This window comes from Talpa occidentalis, unplaced genomic scaffold (assembly GCF_014898055.3).
Source record: "Talpa occidentalis isolate TD23 unplaced genomic scaffold, MPIMG_talOcc4v2.1 talOcc4.16, whole genome shotgun sequence".
NCBI lineage: Eukaryota > Metazoa > Chordata > Mammalia > Eulipotyphla > Talpidae > Talpa > Talpa occidentalis.
In genome coordinates this window covers 44,734,920-44,757,326 of record NW_023601653.1, presented here as the reverse complement: position 1 = coordinate 44,757,326, position 22,407 = coordinate 44,734,920, and positions in this window count along the sequence as shown.

The window sequence follows — 22,407 nt, the reverse complement described above, 5'->3', positions numbered from 1 at the left end:
TCCCCCTGTCTCTGGCCTACACCCGAGCTCTTGTATGCATGAAGTGAATAAATCTTTTTTTTTTTAAAAAAACCCAAAAAACAAAACCAAAAACAAAATAAAGGTATGCAATATATTAATTCATGTAATAATTTTACAACTTTATTCTTCTGTTTATTTCATGTATGTTCTATATAGACAATCTCTTTGGGGTCTGTTCTATCTAATTCTGTAGAAATATGTAGAATTAACTGATGAAACAAATAGCTTCCTATCACAGTATAAATAAATAAATGCACTTGAACAATAGCAGCACTAACAAGACATAGAAATGCCTGACACATAAAAAGTGGATATTTAAAGAGGAAATAGACACATAACACCAGTTCACAGACATAGGCTCTAACATAGAGTTTGAACAACTGTAATTCCTTTCATTTCTAAAAAATGAAAACAATTCCCAATTTCTACCCAGTGTGAAAACAAAATTTTTAATCACACAAATTTGGGAGCAGATTGTTTCCTAGTGGAGTCGCTGGATGAGATGTAGCCAGTTGATACTGAAATCTTGAGTAGAATACCCAGCCAGAATGTTCTTTATCCCTGAACGAAGGTTATAGGGAGCTGATAAATTTATGTGCATTTAAGTCACTAAGTTTGTCATAATTTGTTAAGCAGCAATAAAAAACTAATACTGAATAATAATTACATCTATCTCTAGGTGATACCAGTAAAACCCAATGTGTTGGGCCTAATTATTATGACATACCAGTCATGATGAAATATTTTTTACCATATGCCCATCAAGGCATCCACATGCAGGTGCATCAAGGAGAAATGAGAAATTAACTTTCCAGCAACCCGTAGTGGAAAAAGTTGCTCCTTCATGCCTGCTGCCTGGAAGGAATGGTCTCCTTAATTCCTCCCGGGGAAACGAGGTATAATTTTAAGTAACTGGAGAAAGAAACTAGAAGCCTTGTGAGTTTTTTTCCTTTCCTTTTCTTTATTTCTTTTTTAATTTTTAATTTTTTTTACATCATTGTTCATTTTTAAACAATATTTGCTTTCCCCCAACCCCTCAGGTATAGTCCCCATAGAATTTCCTTCACCAACGCACCCATGGATGTGGTGAAAAAGGAACTCTCCTACGTTGTTGGTGGGAGTGCAAACTGGTCCAACCACTATGGAAAGCTGTCTGGAGGTTCCTCGGTCTACCAAAAATGGAGCTACCATATGACCCTGCAATTCCACTCCTAGGGATCTACCCAAAGGACACAAAAACATTGATTCAAAAGAACACCTGTACCCCTATGTTTTTTTTTTCTTTTACATGTGTGCATGTTTCAGATTCAAAAGGACACCAGGAGACATCCTTCTCATTTACCTGTTAGTATCTCACCTTGCTCATAATGAGTTATGATGGTGTGTGTTTATCCAGAGTCATATTTATCCTTGCCTTTAAAGGTTATAGCTTGTTAAATGTTTACCTGTGCATTTCTGTGGCATTCCATGACTACTATCCCCTGAGAGAATTGTCAAAAGAGTTACTGGATGGAGGTCCTTCGCCCATGGGGTGGGCTCTTTAACTGGTAGCCCTCAAATACAGAACATGTTACGGTTCACAGGTGATGAGGTGGTGGGAGATTTATGGGTATTTATCCATTTATTGCAAAGAAGTGAATAACAATGTAAGGAAAAATAAAAAAAAGAAAATTTTTACTCATGCCATTTGCTGCAACATAGAAGAAGCTGGAAGAGATGCTGCTAGCTGAAATATCAGAAGGAAAAAGATAAATATCGGGTGGTCTCACTTATATGTGGAATATAGAGAAATCAAATAAAAACTCAAGAAAAAGTCAAAACTAGCAGCTGACCATAGAACTGAGGCATGGGGGGGGGCAAGGAAGGGGTCAAAACAGGGGAGGGAAGAGCACAAGGGAATCTGGTGATGGTTCATGGGTGAACCACGGTGGTGGGAGAACTGTGGGGACTACAACGATGTAAGAAAATAATAATAATAAAAAAAGAGGCCTCCCTGGTGGTGCAGGAGTTAAAGTCTCAGTGCTATCAAGCTATCGCCAGCCACTGTGGCCTGAGTTTGATCCCCGGCTAGGGAGCTGACCCACATGACACAGCAGACCTCTCCTATCTTGCCTGCTGCTCCCCTCAGCAGTGTATTTCAGTCAGTCTGCCTATTCTATTCCCCTCTCTGTCTCTGGTGAATCTTTTTACCCCCCGCTGCATCTCTGACCTACACCCAGGTCTTGTATGCATAAATAAAATGAAATCTTTGAAAAAAAAATACAGAACACCTGCCATGCTTATTGTTCTAGAACTTGTACCTCTCTTTCCCCAATTCAGTTCCTCCATCCATGGCAGCTCTGGTTTAAGATGGTAGCTAGTCTTGTCTTTTGCTCTCCTTTGTTGCTGTCATGACTTCAAGACTCTTTATTAAATAATTAGGACTAATGCAACAATTATTTTCCTGACCCTATGCTTTTCATTTACCACCTATGACAATGTATTGAATTTTTTGTGGCTCATGATATAAAACTAATATCTTCCTCTGGAGACCCTCCTCCTCCCCCTACCCCATTCTAAAATTAGATTGTTTTATGGCAGGTGTTCTTCAGTTTAACGATGCTCCATAGAGTTGATGCTTCTAACACACATGGAATGATTCTGTGGGGCTCCATAACCTATAACTATGCTAACTTCAATGTGGATGGTGCTGAACATTCCTTAAATGATCCCAAGCATTTCCTTGGTGATCTTGTGTGCAGCAGGGTGCCCATAGGACCCTGGAAACCTGCAACAAGGTTGGCCATAGACTTTCCATGAACCTTTACCCACGATGTAAGGCCATCAGTGGAGTGTAGGCTCAGCTTGTGGAGCTGCAGGAATCTGTCCTTTAAGTTATCAAAGTTCTGAGAGCTCAGCAGGGAAGCCTCCAATCTCATTTTTTTTTTTTTTTAAGAAAAGCATCGCTTCTGGAGACAGGCATAGGTGAAGCTGGAGCTGGCTTGAATGCACTTTGTATAACTTTTTCCTTAAAAATTTCCTTTTTAAGGAATGGAGGCATCACACTCCCAGACTTCAAACTATACTACAAAGCCATAATCATCAAAACTGCATGGTATTGGAACAAGAACAGACATACAGACCAGTGGAATTGAATAGAAAATCCAGAAATAAACCCACAGATTTATGGTCAACTAATCTTTGACAAAGGAGCAAAGACTATGCATTGGAACAAAGAAACTTTGTTCAATAAATGGTGCTGGGAAAACTGGGTCGCTACATGCAAAAGAATGAAGCTTGACCACTACCTCACACCATACACAAAAATCAACTCAAAATGGATTAAAGAACTAGACATAAGACCTGAAACCATAAAATACATAGAAGGAAATATAGGCGAAACACTACGTGATTTGCACATCAAAGACATCTTTACAGACACATCACCCAAAGCAGTGATAGTGAAGGCAAAGATAAACAGCTGGGACTACATCAAATTAAAGAGCTTCTGCACAGCAAAAGAGACAATAACAAAAACAAAGAGAAACCCCACCAACTGGGAGAACATTTTTGCACCCAACACTAATGATAAAGGACTGATCACAAAAATCTGCAAAGAACTGATGAGACTCAACAACAACAAAGAAAATAATCCAGTCAAAAAATGGGCAGAAGAGCTAAAAAGAAACTTCTCTGAAGAGGAATTGCAAATGGCCAACAGGCATATGAAAAAATGTTCAACATCACTTGTCATCAGGGAAATGCAAATCAAAACTACCATGAGATACCATCTTACACCAGTGAGAATGGCACATATTAAAAAAACTAGCAACAACAAATGTTGGCGAGGGTGTGGAGAAAAAGGAACTCTTCTGCACTGTTGGTGGGAGTGCAAACTGGTCCAACCACTATGGAGAGCTGTGTGGAGATTTCTGGACCTACTAAACATAGAGCTTCCATATGATCCAGCAATTCCACTCCTAGGTATTTACCCAAAGGACACAGAAATATCAATTCCAAAGAACACCTGCACCCCTATGTTTATAGCAGCACTATTTACAATAGCTAAGCTTTGGAAACAACCCAAATGCCCAAAAATAGGTGACTGGATCAAGAAGATGCGGTACATATACACCATGGAATATTACTCAGCATTCAAAAAAGATAAACACATGCAATTTGCAGCAACATGGATGGCGCTGGAAGGGATCATGCTCAGCGAAATAAGCCAGAAAGAAAAAGAAAAATACCGGATGGTCTCACTCATAGCAGGAATCTAGAAAACTTAAATAAGGACCAGGAAAATGAATAACTATAAGAAAGTGAAAATCAGAATCAACAAAAAACTATGAAACAGAGACACTTTTGGGGGCGTGGGGGGCAGGAGGGGAGGGATTGGGATCAGAATGGGGGGGTTGCAATTGTATGGGGAATATAAAAATAAAATTTATTTAAAAAAATAAAAAAAATAAAAAAAAAGAAATGTACATTTATACAAGTAAAAAAAGAGTTTCCTTTTTAAAATGTCACCTATTGCACTGGTCTTTGGGCTGCATCCATATAGGCAGATGATCTTGGGATATAGGTGGTCTCCTTACTTGTTTTTTTTTTTTTAAGATTTATTTTTAATACAAGAACCGTGGTATAGGCCAGATGCACGGGAGGGTGAGAGGATTCACCGGAGACAGAGAGGGGAACAGAACAGGCAGACTGAAGAAATCCATTGCTGAGGGGCACAGCGGGTGAGACAGGAAAGGTCTGCTGCACCATGTGGGATTCTCAACAGCTGGCCGGGATCGAACCCGCACTGCAGAGGCTGCAGACAGCTTCACAGTGTGGTGCTCAACCGCCTGAGCCACCAGGGAGACCCCCTGTTTTTTAATTTTTATTATTTTTTTTGTGTTCAATGGTGGACTTTGCCATTCTTATTGTACAAGTTTAATGTATATTTGGTTACTGCTACTTCATTTTTGTGTTTGGTATACAAACTTCTTTTGGTATACAAACACTTTTGTGTTTGGTATACAAACTTCTCATGGACAGTGTCAGAACTAGCTTGCAGTTAAACATAACTCTCTTTTCTTATTGTTGTTTAATGTGTTGAACTTGTGGGTGGTGCTAGGGAAAGAGACTTACTGGACTGATGCATATTTTAGGAAAGTTGCTACTTGGGTAGATATAGGGGAGCTCATGTGGTCTACCCAGAGTATTAGGGGAATTTTCATATGCAAATAAAGTGCAAGGTCTGAAGATGAAGAAAGCAAGTTAATGTTCCATTTATCTGAGTATCAATGTGAACGAAATGCTGAAACAATGTCTGACTTTAGCAGGGTTGAGATCATATAGTCCTGCAGTATAAATTGATTCTGATCTTCATGTAACTCCAAGTAAGTGGCTCCATAAGAGAGGGATATGGGCGTGGTCTCTTTTGGGGGGTGTTTCTGCCATATTTTCCATGCTGCTTCACCAGCATTTAAGCAAGACCAACTTATTTTTTCCTCTTCAAAGAACTCCCTTATCTCTTTCCTTAACATGGAAAAAATTGGTTTTGGGTGTGGCTGTTGGCCTAGGGGTTAAGTCTCAGCGCTACTATCTCTAAGGCCTGAGTTTGATCCCTGGCCAGGGAGCTGACCCACATAGGGCGCAACAGACCTCTCCTGACTCACCTGCTGTTCCCTTCAGCAGCAGATTTCAGTGGATCTGCCTGTTTTGCTCCCCATTCTGTCTTTGGTGAATCCTCTCACCCTCCACACCTCTGACCTACACCCCAGTTCTTGTATGCATAAATAAAAAAAAATCTTCAAAATGAATAGGATCAGAATTAATTTGTTCAAAGTGGAAAAAAGTATTGGAGGAGGTCATTGAGTGCCCATGACCTCTAGTGGACACTTGAGCTGGATATGAGCCATCAGAGGTTTCCACCTTCTCCCTGTCCTTGAAATGTACATTTTGCTATTTTTCCCTTGCTTGCAGCCACTTAAGGATATAACCTTGTTGTTGAGACAGTCTGGACTCATGCTATGACTGCATCCAATTAAGTCCTCTACAAGAACTTTTAAATTTCTGGTAGGCTGCGTGGACATTTACTCATCTCATGGTTGTCCAAGACAAATTTTATATGTAAGTTGCCTTTCTTATTGAACCCAACACCTACCAATCTAGAGTGATCTGGCTCCTTCTTTGATTTCTTCTGCCTTCTGTGTTTGATGGTCCATTTCAGATTTCACTTGGAAGCTCCCAAGATCTGAACCAACAATTCTGGAGAGCCAACTAGGAGATGGAATAAATGGGTCATGGGAAAGAGGCATCTTTGGTGGGGGTGGGGTGGGGTCGGGGTGGGGGTTGGGGGGTAGTTTATAGGTCAGCTGTGGGCTTCCATGCATGCAGCAAGTGGCCCATATATGATATGTGTGAGTGTGGGGGTACCACTGGTCAGTGTGTTTAAGAAATTGTGCATAGTGCACTCAGCAAAGACAGGAAATAAATGGGCTGGTTTCTACTGTGGGTAGTTTGGCCACTGATGCCCAAGTGGAGGCTGAATCTCTAGTTAGAGTTGGAAGAAGAACTGAGGTTAGGAAAGGATGTGTAGATGTCTACCACTCTCTAGTTTCAGACAACTAGACAAGGTGGAAACAGGAAAGCTTGGAGGTCTTAGTGGGCCACTTTGCAAAGTTAGGAGGGTGCAAACTACATAGGACTAATGTCTGAGGTTTGTGATAAAACCTGATTAGGACTCTAAGAGGTGAAATCTCTGGGATAGCAAGGGGAGTGAAAAGGAGTAGCCTGACTTTTTCTTGGCTCTCTCCTTACCTGTTGTGTTTGGAGACCAGTTTCAGATCTCAACCAGAAAGCTCCTGAGTTTTTGAACCAACACTAGCTAAATGCTAACCCACTCTATTTTGAACCTTGACTTATTTGAACCTTGACCTGCTGGTACTAGATATTGTGCTGTCTTTTGGATGCTGGTATGATTTTTTTTTATTAAGCATCTATCTTACATTCAGGTTGAATGTTAGAAATTTAATATATTTTCCAATAAACATAATTTAATTTTCTTTTATTATGCATCCTTTCATCTTATTTAGGTGTGGAATAAGAAGCTGAAGATTGAGATCCATACTCATTTTTTTTTTGAAATGGGCATAGAAATAAACAGTTGGATAATAGATGCTTGTTGAATGAAATGCCATAAAGTTTTAGTTCTTTCTATAGTTTGCTCTGCACAATCATGATTTTTGCCTCGACTCTTTAAGCATTTTTTTAAATAAAACTTTTTTTTTTCTACTGCTGCATTCAATGCAGTCCTTTAATAATACTGTAAAAGGAAAATAAGTTTACTTGGGAAATGTAGACTCATTTATTATGAAGACCAAGAATTATCAGCAAAAATTTTCCATACATTTTGAGCAATGGAAAGAACATTTCACATTAAGAACTAATTTCATCTCTCAAAGTATAAATTAATCAGTTACCTTGTACTTTAGGATTTGTTCAAGATGCTATTATTTCAATTGAAAAGAAGTCAAACAAAAATAATAGCCCATCATTACAATTATATCAATTCCAGGTCTTATAGTAAAAAGTTTTCATACATTTCATTTATTTGCATCCCAGAAATTAAATCTTTCCAGCTCTTGAATTTGTTGAAAATTTATTTTTATTCAAAATGCTTTGAAATGATTTCCCATCAGCCATTCCTTTTGATTTAAGAGTCATTTCAATCCTGTTTTATGTTAATCACCTTCTCTTCTCCCCCAATTCTACAAAATCAAGACCATTGCCTTTGTCCTCTGGCTTGGGAAGATTCACTACATGACTGTCTAATTAGGAAATTGCTTACAGCCCCTGCCACCACAGGCTTGTCCCACTCACTGACAGAGTCGGGCTCTGTCCCTAGCACATGTGTTCCTCTGTTGGCCTCATTTGGGATGTCATTGCTGCAGCAATGCCCAAATGCACGACCCATAATTAGTCTGAATAACATTTTCCATTTTAAACTCTAATTGTACAGGGTTTAGTACATAGCCCATAAATTCTTGTTCCAAGCTTAGATTTGGCACAGTTTATAGCATAAACAAATTGATCATAGCTGTAAATCATGAACTCAATTCTTGATTCTATGGGATGAACTGCAAACTCATGTTAACTGAGGGAAAAGCCCCTGCAAGTTGGTGAGTGCGCGGTGACGTCCTTGCTGTTGCTAGAATCCAAGACATCAGTGGCAGACCTGGATGGGGGGCAAGAGAGTTGGAAAATGGACACATAGGCCATGCTTTGCCTTCGGGGGAGTATAGAAGTGGCTAAAGTCTTCTCAGAGAAGGAATAAGAACGGCATGAATTTGGGAGAGTGACACTTCAATGAGTTGCTAAATAAAGAAGTTCTCTGAAAAAAAAATCTTACTCAGAATTGGTATTATTTTATCATCAAATACGTCTTTTGGGAGTACTGGTAGTGGGTTTTGATTCCCCTGGAAGGATATTAGTTAGTATCCCTAAATACATGGACATTCTTATTTCAATTTGGATTTTTTATAAAGATTTATTTATTTATGCACACTAGAACTGAGGTACAGGCCAGGTGTGGGTATGAGAGGATTCATGAGAGACAGAGCCTGGAGAGGAACAGGCAGACTGACCAAAATACACTATTGAGGGGAGAAGCTGGCAAGACTGGAGAGGTCTGCTGTGCCATGTGGGTAGCTCCCTGGCTGGCCAGGGATCGAACTCGTGCTGCAGAGGCTGTGGATAGCTTCACAGTGCTATGCTTAAGCCTTTGTGCCACCAGGGAGGCCCACAATTTGGATTTTATTTGATGGGACAACGAATGAGAGAAGTATCCATTTATAAAGCATCAGTTAGTGTGGTGTAGTGGTTCTTAAAGGGTGTTCCCTGAGTAACATCAGTGTCACCTGACAACTTTTTAGAAATGCAACTTGCTGTGACTCTCCCTGGGTCCACTGGTGAGAAACTGTGGGTCGAGACCCAGCAATCGGTGTTTCTATCAGATGCTGAGGTCTACAGAAGGTTGGGAGACATTGATATGTAGGTCAGGATAACAGACTTTGTGATCCGGTGGACCAGATTTTCTCTCTTGATAGTCTCATCTTTGGCAAACTATTTAACCTCTCTGAGCCTCAATATCTCTACTTATGTGTATGTATTTATTTATTGATAGTGATGCTATCCCAGAAATGAAGATAATGATAACCCATAAATCCATAAAAACCTCATAGGGTTTTTATAATCATGAAGTGAGTTAATGTGCATAAGATCATAGCACATTGTTTGGTAGATAATAGGTGCTTAGTAAATAATTATTATTCTATTCATAGAAGCAGAGAAGAAGGGAGATGTGAGAGAGGCAATTTCAAATTTCCAGAGATATACTGCAAGAACCCTTTATTTCTGTTAACCCACAGGGCACATTTTGTGAGGATGTGGGTGACTTTGGGAGTAGGTAGACAATCAGTTTATGTTCCATGGAACTAAGTCAGTAAAACCCTCACTCTGGATGTTGAAGGCTGTTGATTCCATATACAACATAATCCCAGGCAATAAGGAGCATGAAGGCAGGTTAGATGATATACTCCCCAAATAATGCAGGCAATTTAAGCAAAGAATAATAAATAAATTGTTCTCTTACAGCCAAGAAAAATAATCTCAAGATTTTTTTTTTCATTTTATATGACTTCACAGTTTTTCAAATTATTTAAGAGAAGTAAATCAGTTAGTGGAAAGTATTTAAGTGTTGGCAGAGCATGAGGAAATTACTTTTCATATGGTTTGTGAGAATTCTAAAAAAATCATTAATTAACTAATGTTTTAAAAATAATTTATGATTATTTTATTGAGGTAATGTTAGTTTAAACATTGTGTGTATGTTTTAGGAGGTTTACACCTCTTTGAATGATTGTTACCACACTACACTAACCAAAAAAACACTACTAATTCTTTACCATAACCCACTGGGAACCCTCCCCCATTTGCTCCCCACCCCCAGTGCCCCTTACGGTGGCCTCAGTTCTACAGTCAGCTTCCAAGTGTTTGTTTTGCTTTGGTTTTGTCTGTCCTTTGCTTTATTTCTATACATTCCACAAATGAGTGAAATCATCCAGCAGTTTTCTTTTTCCTTATATCTTTGATCAACATCATCAACTCCAGTTCCATCCATGTTGTCACAAGTGGCAAAAATTAATATTTTTATTTTAATAGCAAAGTAGTGTATATAGATCACATCTTCTTTCTTGGCTGTTCTTGAGCACTTAGCTTGTTTCCATAACTTGTTTATTGTGAAAAGTGTTGCAATGAACACAGGAGTGCAGATAGCTCTTCTAGTTAGTGTTTATATTCTTTAGATTTGATACTTAGGCATGGAATTGCTAGATCATAGGGTGTATTTTTAATATTTTGAGAAAACTTCATACTATTTTCCGTAGAGTCCGAACCAGTTTATATTCCCACCTAGGGAGTACTTTTTAAATTTATACCCTCAATAAAGCTTGTTATTTATGGTCTTTTTGCTATGTGCTGTTTTCACATTGTGGATTTGATTTGCATTTCCTTGACGTTAAGTGATGATGAGGAACTTTGTATGTGCCCGTTGAACATCTGTATGTCTTCCTCAGAGAAGTGTCTATTCAGATCTTCTGCCCAGTTTTTGTTTGAGTTATTTTTGGCTGTTGAATTGTATGACCATGTATCTTGGATACTGACACCTTCTTGTATGTACAATGTTCAACTATTGTCCTCCTAACTTCAATGGGGATCATTAAGAGTGTTATTTTCAAGTCTTCTTCCAGGAGTTTGCTTAGTTCAGTTGCATTAAGATTCTTTTATAAGATCTGTCTTGATACATCAGTTGGAGTGATTCCTTTCCCTCCTCATTCTATGTCATGTTCTGTGATTGTGTCTATGGATTAAGGTAAACTGCTTTCCTCCCCAGTCCTCCAACAATGGTATTGCATTAGAATTAATGCTTGCAGGGTATTGGCCTAGGGTGTTAATCTTGGATGCTCTGCATTTCTTTTTAAAAGTATTCACTTTTATTTATTGATGCATAAAAGAACTGGGTATAGGCCAGAGGTGCAAGAGGTGAGTGGTGAGAAGATTCGCCAAGACAGAGTGGGGAGAAGAACAGGCAGATCTACTAAAATACACTGCTGAGGGGAGCAGCAGGGGAGACAGGAGAGGTCTGCTGCACCATGTGTGTCGTCTCCCTTGTGAGGGATCAAACTCAGGCTGCAGTGGCTAGCAGTAACTTGATAGCACTGAGACTTTAAGCTTTGTGCCACCAGGGAGGCCCCACATTTCTTGTATTGGTTGAAGCCTCATCACTAGTCAAGATGATTGGGGCTCAAGAGTCAGTGTTGGTTGGTGGCCCAAGATTCCCATCTATAGATGGGTGGTGAAAGGCAGGCGTGAGCAAGTGTTGCTGTAGAGTAGCATGGACGTAAGTCTCCCTGGGCAGCACAGATACTAGAGTTGAGAAGGGACCTGGTACCATCAGCTAGTCTGGCAGACTCTACCAGCAGTGCCCTCCCAGAAGCCCCAGGATGCAACTGAGCCTTCAGTTACAGCATAGCTTTAAGCTTACAAGGTTTTATGTGCCAAGTCTTTCCCCTGAGACTCAGGCTCGGAATCTTGGGCTTTCCTCTGAGTGCAGACTCATTGGGTAACGGGGATTGTTTGCTAAGGTTGTAGGTTGGCAACATATGTGGCTATAGCATGCATAGTGGGCAGGCTGTCTAGAAGCCTGTGGAACCCAGGCAGGCCAGAAGCAGTTATTTTGTGGGACAATGGGAGATGGCTGAAAGCAAGCCCTGTGAACAGAGTTCTCTCTGGGAGAGGTGAACTCCTTTGGCCACTGTGGGTGAGTGAGCACTGTGAAGTCTGTCTTGCCCAGGTGGGAGAGTCAGTTTCTCTTCTGGAAGTAGGCAAAAGTAAGTCCAGAGTACTTCCACCATTTAGTACCTGGAAAGTCCAATGGACAGTGTTCTCTCCAGAACATCTGTGTTTCTTCAGCTGGCATGTCAGTCTTCTCAGGATGATTGGGCAGGGGGTGGGCAGGGATTTCTCTCAGTGCCCCAGTATTGTTCCTGGTGGGACTAAGTCTCAGCTTTCACCCTCTTTGCTGTTTCTGTCCCTGTGGAAAGTCCAGCCCTCAGATTTTCAGCTCTCTTTCAAATGAGGTTGTTGCCAACAGATGTGGGTGTGCTGTGGTTTTTGGGAAAGAAAAAAATCCAGAATCCAATTAGCCTGCCATCTTGCCCATCTTGCCTAGAGTGTTAGTGAATATTTTGAATAGAAGTCACAAAACTTATTATTGTGTCAAATGTTATGAATTTGTTATTCCCCATAACAACTACAATCTGAAGCTCTATTGCTTGTAATTGCACATATTTATTTCATGATTTAGCACTCAAGAAAACTTAGAACATACCATAAAGGTTTAAATATAGCTTCAATAAAGAAGAGTTATTCTACATAAATACATGCTATAATGAAAAATTCTTAAACAATTGTCTGTGACATTTTGCATGTCAAAGATTTGTCATTTCTGCTTTGATTAAAAACAAGAGATTTTTCTTTTTTTATATAATTTTTTTTTGTTTTTATATTCCCCATACAATTGCGACCCCCTTATTTTGACCCCAATCCCTCCCCTCCCCGCACCCTACCTCCCATAGAGTGTCTCTGGTTCATAGTTATTTGTCAATTTTGATTTTTACTTTCTTATAGTTATTCTTTTTCCTGGTCCCTTATTTAAGTTTTCTAGATTCCTGCTATGAGTGAGACCATCCGGTATTTTTCTTTTTCTTTCTGGCTTATTTCGCTGAGCATGATCCCTTCCAGCGCCATCCATGTTGCTGCAAATTGCATGTGTTTATCTTTTTTGAATGCTGAGTAATATTCCATGTGTATATATGTACCACATCTTCTTGATCCAGTCATCTATTTTTGGGCATTTGGGTTGTTTCCAAAGCTTAGCTATTGTAAACAGTGCTGCTATAAACATAGGGGTGCAGGTGTTCTTTGGAATTGATGTTTCTGTGTCCTTTGGGTAAATACCTAGGAGTGGAATTGCTGGATCATATGGAAGCTCTATGTTTAGTAGGTCCAGAAATCTCCACACAGCTCTCCATAGTGGTTGGACCAGTTTGCACTCCCACCAACAGTGCAGAAGAGTTCCTTTTTCTCCACACCCTCGCCAACATTTGTTGTTGCTAGTTTTTTTAATATGTGCCATTCTCCCTGGTGTAAGATGGTATCTCATGGTAGTTTTGATTTGCATTTCCCTGATTACAAGTGATGCTGAACATTTTTTCATATGCCTGTTGGCCATTTGCATTTCCTCTTCAGAGAAGTTTCTTTTTAGCTCTTCTGCCCATTTTTTGACTGGATTATTTTCTTTGTTGTTGTTGAGTCTCATCAGCTCTTTGCAGATTTTTGTGGTCAGTCCTTTATCATTAGTGTTGTGTGCAAAAATGTTCTCCCAGTCGGTGGGGTTTCTCTTTGTTTTTGTTATTGTCTCTTTTGCTGTGCAGAAGCTCTTTAATTTGATGTAGTCCAGCTGTTTATCTTTGCCTTCACTATCACTGCTTTGGGTGATATGTCTGTAAAGATGTCTTTGATGTGCAAATCCCGTAGTGTTTCGCCTATATTTCCTTCTATGTATTTTATGGTTTCAGGTCTTATGTCTAGTTCTTTAATCCATTTTGAGTTGATTTTTGTGTATGGTGTGAGGTAGTGGTCAAGCTTCATTCTTTTGCATGTAGCGACCCAGTATTCCCAGCACCATTTATTGAACAAACTTTGCTCCAATGCGTATTCTTTGCTCCTTTGTCAAAGATTAGTTGACCATAAATCTGTGGGTTTATTTCTGGATTTTCTATTCGATTCCATTGGTCTGTGTGTCTGTTCTAAAAACAAGTGATTTTTCACTTTAATCTTTGGAATTTATTTTTATGTTCTGAAGGTTTTTGAATATTGAAACTTGCTTAAATTGCCTCTGTCTTTCCACAAAGAAGACATTACATAATACACACATTTCCCCATAAAGTTGAATTCTTTCACATATATATTATTATTAAAGAGTTAATTTTCTTTTTTTTTTAGGATTTATTAGTTTATACAAGAACTGGGGTATAGGACAGATGTGCGGGAGGGTGAGAGGATTCACTAGAGACAGAGTGGGGAACAGAACAGGCAGACTGACAAAATACACTGCTGAGGGGAACAGTGGGCGAGACAGGAGCGGTCTGCCGCACCAAGTGGTACCCTCGCCGGCTGGCCGGGATGGAACTGATGCTGTAGAGGCTGCGGACAGCTTCACAGTGGGGCGCTCAACTGCTTGCGCAACCAGGAAAGGCCCTAAAGAGTTAATTTTCAAATAAAGTAACTGCATGGGAATAATTCATGTTTTTTTTTTAACATAAATTTCTTTTTTGTGTGTAGAAGAACTGGGGTGGCAGCCAAAGGTGTGGGGGTGGGGGGCGGGTGAGAAGATTCACCAGAGGCAGAGTGGAGAGCAGAATGGGCGAACTGACTAAAATTCACTGCTGTGCGGAGTAGGGGGTGAGATAGGAGAGGTCTGCTGCACCATGTGGGTCAGCTCCCTGGCTGGGGATTTGAACTCAGGCTGCAGTGGCTGGCACTAGCTTGATAGGGCTGAGACTTTAACCCCTGTGCCACCAGGGAGGTCTGGATGTAATTCAATGTTTTCCTTACTTAATGTGCTCTAAATGTGGAGGTGAAGACTAATTTTAATAATGGGGCCTAAGTAATTTAATTTGGGGGTACAGCATTATGAACTAGATGTGACACAATGATATAAAACAGTTTTACAGATAATTCTCAGGAAGTAGCTTTGTCTGCGCGATTGCCACATGAAGAGATCCAGTCATCTATTTTGGGGCATTTGGGTTGTTTCCATATCTTGGTTATTGTAAATAGTGCTGCAATAAACATAGGAGTGTAGTTTTCCTTTTGAATTAGAGTTCTTGTGTTCTTTGGGTAGAGTCCTAGGAGTGGAATCACTGGATCGTATGGTAGCTCAATTTTCAGTTTATTTAAAATAACCAAGATATAGAAAACATCCAAATGCCCCTAAACAGACAAATGAATCAAAAAGTTGTGGTATATTTATACAGTGTTTTTATATATATGATTTTATATATATATTACATTTGTATTACCACCTGTGTATATATATGTATAATATATAAAACACATTTATATACACATATATATGTGCATTATATATATTACACACATATATATATATATATACACACACAGGTGGTAGTACACATGTTAACTGTTATTATTAAAGATGTCATCCAAAATTATGCCCATTTTCCCTTTTTCCTGGAAAACAACTCTTAGTCAAAAGAGCTTTTTGACATTTTTCACCCTTAACACTCTAACTAAGGTGGACGGGCCTACAAACCAATAATATAAGGTCACTATGGGGCATGATTATGGCTCTTTTTGCCTGGATTTTACATCATCATATTTAAGGAGATAGATCTATGCCAGTTGGGTGACTTGATATATTTTCCCAAAGGTGCAAATGAAGTCAACTATATAAAGAGTTACTTCTTTGGGGGTTGACCATACTTTTTTTTTTTTTTAAAGATTTATTTATACAAGCACTGGGTACAGTCAGAAGTGCAGGAGGATGAGAGAATTCACCAGAGCTAGAGCAAGGAAAAGAACAGGCAGACTGACGAAATACATTGCTGAGGGGAGCAGTGGGCACTACAGGAGAGGTCTGGGCACCATGTGGGACCCTCACCAGTGGCCGGGGATTGAACTGGCTGCAGAGGCTGCGGGCAGGTTCGCAGCCCAGTGCTCAACCACTGCGCCACCAGGGGAGGCCCTTATTTATTTATTTTATTTATTTTTTTACTCAAAAGATACTACTGGGCCTCCCCTGGTGGCGCAGCAGGTGCGGGTTGAGTGCAGCACTGTGAAGCTCTCCACAGCCTCTGCAGCGCGGGTTTGATTCCCACCCGTCCAGGGAGATACCCACATGGTGTGGTGGACCTCTCCTGCCTCGCCTGCTGCTCCCCTCAGCAGCTTCTTCGGTCTGTCTGCCTGTTCTGCTCCCCACTCTGTCTCTGGTGAATTTTCTCAACCTCCCGTGCCTCTGACAGTACCCCAGTTCTTTTATAAATAAATCTTAAAAAAAAAAGATACTACCTGGGAGCCTTTTAAATATCATCTCTGGAGTTCATGCTAGAGGCAAAACCTCTTGTAGAAGATCTTCTGGAATCTGGCTAAGTCTTCTTCCTTAAATGGGCTCCAAAGTGCCAGGTGCTAATATGACTTTCCCTCTGTTGGAGTCTTTGTGATGATGGGATTCCAGCACATGTTGGTGTTTTTATTCCATCTTTCCGGGGAATTAGTAGGGAATTGGAAACCCCACTTAAGTTATTTTTAGGAATATATAATGACTTTCCATTTCCTCTCATTCTGTTTGCTTTTTTGTTTCTCATTATGTAAATTCCAGAAAATTAATCATGTATTAGAATAAGACAAGTAGGGTCTTTTTGGCCAGGATTTTCAATTCAGCTTTAGCTGCCTTAGATGCTAAAGCATGGTCTGGTGTTGTTAATGTCTTAAGAAGAAGGGGGATTGAGTATATTCCAAAATGATTTTGATTTAGTGAGGGAAAAAGATCTGGCTCAGAATGTTTCAAAAAAACACAGCAGAGAACAGAATATAGCAATTACTGACTAGGAAAGAGAGAGCTAAACCTTCTCATAGGAGTGTAAAGATTGAACACTTTAAACAAATATATTATAGAACTTTCCTTCTGATGATATTTCTCTTTAATGTTCACTAATCCATGATAAAACTCTGGTCTTATGTAAATTTAATTCCTGTTGATTTTTTTCTCATGGAATCACTCTACTAGATAATTTTTAGGTGGATTAGACCAGTAATATCTTGCTTTATTTTAGTCTCCCTACTTCATTTGCGAATGTCCCCCACCACACTGCCAGCCTGACTATTTGATCCCCTTCTACAACTATCAATTATCAGCTTTGAAATATGAGCTGGGCATAGTGTTAGAAGCGCTTATCATACATTACAATAATTTATTCTTATAGAAACTCTGGGTGCAGATGCTATTTTATTTTTTCTACTTTACAGAAAAGGAAGCTGAGGTGTTGAGATTAAATTATCAGTTCCTAAGTAATAGAGCAGGAATCAACTATTGGAGTGACTTTCATTCAAGATCCTATGACCCAAACAGACTATAATTTTGAGGAAATGTCAAGAATCTAGTTTGACAGATTAGGAGACTAAATTCAATCTCACTTTCACTCTACTAGTCTTATTTCAGTTTCACATTTCTGCCTGTTCATGCAACTGATTCTTTATCCCTGATTTTGTGTCATAGTTACCATAGCTATGCTTTTATATTATTCCCTACAGGGGTTTCTCAACAGTGGTATTATTTGGGGCTAGATAATTCTCTCTCTCTCTTTTTTAAAGATTTGTTTATTTTATTTATACAAGCACTGGGTACAGTCAGAAGCGCGGGACGGTGAGAGAATTCACCAGAGCCAGAGTGGAGAGAGGAACAGGTAGACCGACGAAGTACACTGCTAAGGGGAGCAGTGGGCGGCAGGAGAGGTCTGCGCACCATGTGGGACATTCACCCGGTGGCTGGGGATCGAACCTGTGCTGCAGAGGCTGCGGGCAACTTTGCTCAACCGCTGCGCCACCAGGGAGGCCCTAGATAATTCTCTCTTGTGGGAGACTGTAGAATGGTTAGCAGCTTCCCTGGGCTTTACCTGCCATATACCGGCAGTGAGTTCTCAAACCACCAATGTGTTTGCAGACATTGCTAAGTGTCTCCAGTAAGGGAAATCACCCCTGGTTGGAAGTACCTGACTTACAGTTATGTCCCTGATTGGATGGTCTACTGATTCCTTTGTCCTGTCTTTCTGGATCAGTCCTCCTGCAATTCTGATGCCCTGAATGTCAATCCTGTACCTGGATGCTCTTAGCACCACAACTTTCTGAGGTCAGCTTGCCTGCTGGAATCTCTCCACGTCCTCTGAATCAGGCCTCCCATCCCAATATATATTCCCCATCATGGTATACCTGCTGTTGGAATACACCTGTTGTCCAACTATAAGCAGCCTGTTTTCTGCTTCTGTGTTATGTGACCTGAACTGACTTCCTCTAACTGCTTCAACCAGGCCATGAAAACTCACCTGTCACCTTTCCTAATTTGTTCTCTTGTGTTGACGACTGAGCCTCGAATCTCTGTGTTGATACAGACTTTGTCTCCAGAGGGCTGCAGCTTCTGAGTTTGTTCAAACTAATTCTTCACTTTAATCCTTGAATGCATTTACATTCTCACTATTGACTTAGTTAGAATTGCATAGTGTGTGGGAATTAGGTAGATTTCTGAGTCAGTGGGGAAGGAAAAAATTTTTATAGTTAAGATTCTCTTTAAACTCACCTATGAAGGGTTTCCCTAGTGGCTCTAGGGGTAAGACACAGCCTATGAAGCTGTCGGCGGCCACGGCAGCACAAGTTCAATCCCCAGGCAGGTTGCTGCCCACATGGCACAACAGACCTCTCCTGTCTCGCCCGCTGCTCCCCTCAGCAGTGTATTTCAGTCAATCTGCCTGTTCTGTTCCCCCCTCTGTCTCTGGTAAATCCTCTCACCCACCCCCAGCACCTCTGGCCTGTGCCCCAGTTCTTGCATGCAGAAATAAAATAAATTTAAAAAAAAATAAAATTTTCTATGAAACAGCTTGCTGAAGACTCACATTTTCCTCTTTCAATAAAGCTATATAATTCATAATTTTCCTCAGCAATGAGACATGCTAGGGAAAATTTACTCTGCCAAGGATGGATTTTAAATTTTAGAATTGTAATCATTATGGCAAGATATTTATAGAATGAGAGTACTTTGGGAACTGATACTTATCAGCCATCAATATTTTCAAATTTTTCCCTTTGCACCAACTCCATGCAGAATAACACGACAGTGTTTGTAGTTTCTTGCTCTGTCTTCTTTAGTTCTTGCTGTTGTAATTGACTCTGAACATCATATGTTATTACACACATATGGGGACATTCTATTATAATCTAATATTTTCTAGGAGGAATGGAAAAGAAGGAAAAGAATTTTCTAGTTCACACCAGCATTAGTAAAACTCAGTGATTTTCAAAATCTCTTCTGACAAACTGTAGGGGATCTTCAGAGGACCTTCATATGTGTATGGTGACCAACTTCAGGGCTCTTATGGGAAGTAAAGTGGTTGGTTCATAGCAGAAGCTCTGATGTATTTTTAGTTTTGTTTTCTGAAATTTTTAATAGGATTTTTTAAAAGAATAGTTTCAATGACTAAAAACTATTAAACTGTGCTAAGCACTGGGGCACAGTATTGATGCTTATTTTCTAATTAATTATTTTTAATTCATCCATTGATTCACATGCTCACACACAGTTATTTCTAAGTATTTTAAAACAAAATATAATTATAGAAATGATCAAAAGAAACTATCACTAAAATGAAAGACACACTTCTGAATGTGAGAAAATATTTGTATATCACACAACCAATAATGGGACATAAATGTTACAGATTCTTAAAGAACTCATACAGGACCTCCCCAGTGGCGCAGCGGTTGAGCGCTGGGTTGCGAAGCTGCCCGCAGCCTCTGCAGTGCCGGTTCGATCGCAGGCTGCTCCCTGGCCACAGGAGGAGGGTCCCACATGGCGTGCAGACCTCTCCTGCCGCCCGCTGCTCCCCTCAGCAGTGTACTTCGGTCCTTCTGCCTGCTCTGCTACCAGCTCTGGCTCTGGTGAATTCTCTCACCCTCCCGCGCTTCTGACTGTACCCAGTGCTTATATAAATAAATAAATCTTTAAAAAAATAAATAAAATAAAGAACTCATACAACTCAACAACAAAAAACCAAGTTACTCAATTAATAGTGGGCAGAAGAGCTGAATAGATATTTTTTCTAAAGATGTACGGATGGCTAACAGGGACATGAAAAAATACCCCTCAGCCCTTATCATCAGGGACATGCAAATCAAAACCACAGTATCACCTCTCATTTGTAAGAATGACCTATATCAAAATGATCAGAAACAAGGATTGACAAGAGTATAGAAAAAAAGGAAACTTGGACACGGGGGTGGGAATGTAAATTTGTTCAGGGTCTATGGAAAACAGTATGGAGGGTTCTCAAAATATTAAAAATAGATTAACCACATGATCACGCATTCCACTCCTTTGTATCTCTCCAAAGAATGAAAAAAACACTAATTCAAAAAATATATAAAGTCCTATGTTCATTTTAGCACTGTTTACCAAGTCAAGTTATGGAGACATACATGTGCCCGACAACAGGTGATTTGGTAAAGATGTGGTATAGATACAGAAGAAAATACTACTAGCTATGAAAAAAAGTTAAAACCTTGCCATTTGTGACAACAGGGATGGAGGTGAATGGAATTCAGTCAGTAAGAGAAAGACAAATACTGGATGATTTCATTCATATGAGGGATATAAAGAAAAAAAAACCCAAAGAACTAGACAAAACCAAATCCAAAAATATCCTTGAGTTCTTAAAAAAATTTTTATTGAAGTACCATAGGTTTACATTATTGTTAGTTTTGGTAAGTATATGATTTGCCCCTTTAGGCACAGTCACCATAGAGCATCCACCAGCAAAGCACTCATATTCTTTTACCATAGTGCATTTGCTCTCTTCCCACCCTGCTCTCAACCCTCTTGCAGCCCCCCATCCCCTAAATATCTTAGTTCGATGCTTAGTTTTCAAGGGTCAGCTTTGTCTGGCTCTTTGGTTTCTCCATATTCCACATATAAGTGATATTTATGCTTCTCCTTCTGGTTTATTTTGCTTAGCATAGTCCCTTCCAGTTCCATGCATCTTGCTGCAAATGGCATAATTTATCATTTTTGATCACTAAGTAGTATTCCATTGCATATATGTAGTGCATATTCTTGATCTACCCATCTGTTTTTGGACGCTGATTGTAAATAATACTGCTATAAATATAGGAGTACAGGTTTCCTTTCAAATTAATGTTTTTGTGTTGTTCTTTGGGTAGGTACCTAGGAGTGGGGTTGCTGGGTACTATTGCAGTTCTATTTTTAATCTCCTGAGAACCCTCCATACTGCTTTCCATAGCAGCTGGACCAGCCTACATTCCCATCCCCAGGGTTTCTTTTTCTCCACTCCTTCACCAGAACTTGTTCTAGTCTTTTTGATATGGGCCATTGTCACTGGTATGAAGTGGTATCTCAATGTGGTTTGGATTTACAGTTCACTGATGATAAGTGATGAACATTTTTTCATGTGCCTGTTGGCCATCTGTATGTCTTCTTTGGAGAAGAGACTGTTTAGCTTTTCTACTCATTTTTTAATTGGGTTCTTTGTTTACTTATTGTTGAGTTGTATGAGCTTTTTTTAGGTCCTTGTTATCAAGCTCTTGTCAGATGCATGTTGTGTAAATTTTTTCTCCCATTAAGTAGGGTGTCTCTTCATTTTAGTTATAGCTTCTTTTTTTAAATTTTTTAAAAATTTGTTTATTTATTTATACAAGCATTGGGTACAGTCAGAAGCACGGGAGGGTGAGAGAATTCACTAGAGCCAGAGGGTAGAGCAGAGCAGGCAGACCGACGAAGTACACTGCTGAGGGGAGCAGCGGGTGGCAGGAGAAGTCTGCGTGCCATGTGGGACCTTCCCCCTGAGGCTGGGGATCGAACCGGCGATGCAGAGGCTGCACCACCGGGGAGGCCCTTTAGTTATAGTTTCTTTAGCTGTGCGGAAGCTTTTTCATTTGATGTAGTCACAATTGTTTATATTCTCTTTTCTCTTCCTTGATGTTGGAGATGAAGCTGCAAAGACATCACTGAAGCTTATGTCGTGAAGTATTTTGTCAATGTTTTCTTCAATGTATTTTATGGTTTTTAGCTCTTACATTCAAATTTCTTGTTCATTTTGAATTGACTTTTGTGCATGGTGTGAGATAGTCATCTAGTTTATTCTTTTGCATGCAGCTGTCTGGTTTTCCCAACTCTAATCATTGAAGAGGCTTTCTTTATTCCAGTATATATTCATGGCTCCTATGTTGTCGATTAACTGTCCATATAGGTGTGGGTTTATTTCTGGAATATCAACTCTATTCCATTGGTCTGTGTGTCTGTTTTTGTTCCAGCACTAGGCTGTTTTAATTATTATGGTTTTATAGTGTATTTTGAAGTCTGGAAGAGAGATACCACCATTCACCCTCTTTATTGTCAAGCTTGATTTGGATATTTAGGATGTTTTGTGGTTCCATATGAATTTCAGTAATCTTTGTTTCATTTCTTTTGTATAAAACCATTGAATTTTTTTA